The sequence below is a fragment of the Oncorhynchus kisutch genome, unplaced genomic scaffold (genome assembly GCF_002021735.2).
Source record: "Oncorhynchus kisutch isolate 150728-3 unplaced genomic scaffold, Okis_V2 Okis09a-Okis19a_hom, whole genome shotgun sequence".
Lineage (NCBI taxonomy): Eukaryota > Metazoa > Chordata > Actinopteri > Salmoniformes > Salmonidae > Oncorhynchus > Oncorhynchus kisutch.
The window spans coordinates 10,508,964-10,511,463 of NW_022261985.1; positions in this window are offsets into that span (position 1 = coordinate 10,508,964).

Below are 2,500 nucleotides of genomic sequence, written 5' to 3' on the forward strand. Positions count from 1 at the left end.
TTAGTTCCCTGTTAGTTCCCTGTTAGTTCCCTGTTAGTTCCCTGTGTATCACCTGTTTATTCCCTATTAGTTCCCTGTTAGTTCCCTGTTAGTTCCCTGTTAGTTCCCTGTGTATCACCTGTTAGTTCCCTGTGTATCACCTGTTAGTTCCCTGTTAGTTCCCTGTTAGTTCCCTGTTAGTTCCCTGTGTATCACCTGTTAGTTCCCTGTGTATCACCTGTTAGTTCCCTGTGTATCACCTGTTAGTTCCCTGTTAGTTCCCTGTTAGTTCCCTGTTAGTTCCCTGTGTATCAGCTGTTAGTTCCCTGTGTATCACCTGTTAGTTCCCTGTTAGTTCCCTGTTAGTTCCCTGTGTATCACCTGTTAGTTCCCTGTTAGTTCCCTGTTAGTTCCCTGTGTATCACCTGTTAGTTCCCTGTGTATCACCTGTTAGTTCCCTGTTAGTTCCCTGTTAGTTCCCTGTTAGTTCCCTGTGTATCACCTGTTTATTCCCTATTAGTTCCCTGTTAGTTCCCTGTTAGTTCCCTGTTAGTTCCCTGTTAGTTCCCTGTGTATCACCTGTTAGTTCCCTGTGTATCACCTGTTAGTTCCCTGTTAGTTCCCTGTTAGTTCCCTGTTAGTTCCCTGTGTATCAGCTGTTAGTTCCCTGTGTATCACCTGTTAGTTCCCTGTGTATCACCTGTTAGTTCCCTGTTAGTTCCCTGTTAGTTCCCTGTGTATCAGCTGTTAGTTCCCTGTGTATCACCTGTTAGTTCCCTGTGTATCACCTGTTAGTTCCCTGTTAGTTCCCTGTTAGTTCCCTGTGTATCAGCTGTTAGTTCCCTGTGTATCAGCTGTTAGTTCCCTGTTAGTTCCCTGTGTATCACCTGTTAGTTCCCTGTGTATCACCTGTTAGTTCCCTGTGTATCACCTGTTAGTTCCCTGTGTATCACCTGTTAGTTCCCTGTGTATCACCTGTTAGTTCCCTGTGTATCACCTGTTTACTCCCTGTTTATTCCTTGTTTATCCCCTTTGTTGAGCTTCATAATCCACTTGAGGTACTATTGAATGATTTGATGCGCGAAAAACTGCTACCATCGGTCCCATGACTTGAATGGGATTTGTGCTACACATTTCTAAAACCCTCACTTCTTCCTCTCGGATCGAACCCACGACCCTGACGTTGCAAAGCGTCATGCTCGACCAATTAGCAACACGAGACCAATAACCTTGGACGTGGGGTTTTAATGTTAAGGTGTTCATTTCAGAGAAGCAACAACAGATGTTGTTATTAAAAGGATGGAGCGAAGAACATTTCCCCATGATCCCAGATCATAATAACCACCACAAGGTTTTCGGGTTCGGGAAGAGAACATGTATTTCAAGCTACAACAGGGAGGCTGAATGCTTCTTTTGGCAGCAGCTTTAATTAGTTCAATCTTGGTTAAGTGGCCATTTGAGATTTCAATTATGGGAAGTTTAAAACGGTAATGGTCCTTACAAAGACACTAAAGCTTGGTAATTAAAACGGAATCCAAAATGACTTGTAAAAAAGAGTAAAAGAGAGAGACGTTCTCATTTAGGAAAGAGAACAAAAGCTGAACAGACGAGCTTCATGAATACTGTATTATTCACTGTATGTTTGTTTTTACTCCATGTGTAACTCTGTGTCGTTTTATCTGTCGAACTGCTTTGCTTTATCTCGGCCAGGTCGCAATTGTAAATGAGAACTTGTTCTCAACTTGCCTACCTGGTTAAATAAAGGTGTTCTCAACTTGCCTACCTGGTTAAATAAAGGTAAAATAAAATAAATAAATAAATGAAAAACACTGCTCTCACAACAATAACAAACGCACTGAATGACACCAATGACCCCAATAATCCTAACAAACACAGCAATGCAATTTCACAGTGGAGAGAAGAAAGGAAAAGGAAACCAAAACATCGATTTAATCATTCAAGGTGATAACAAACACAGTAAAGAGTAAACAGTCATGTCCAGTCACAACACACTGCAGTCTGAATACACACCGAGAGGAGTCACAACAACACACTGCAGTCTGAATACACACTGAGAGGAGTCACAACACACTGCAGTCTGAATACACACTGAGAGGAGTCACAACACACTGCAGTCTGAATACACACTGAGAGGAGTCACAACACACTGCAGTCTGAATACACACGGAGAGGAGTCACAACACACTGCAGTCTGAATACACACTGAGAGGAGTCACAACAACACACTGCAGTCTGATTACACACTGAGAGTAGTCACAACACACTGCAGTCTGAATACACATTGAGAGGAGTCACAACACACTGAGAGGAGTCTCAACACACTGAGAGGAGTCACAACACACTGCAGTCTGAATACACACTGAGAGGAGTCACAACACACTGCAGTCTGAATACACACTGAGAGGAGTCACAACACACTGCAGTCTGAATACACACTGAGAGGAGTCACAACACACTGCAGTCTGAATACACACTGAGAGGAGTCACAACACACTGCAGT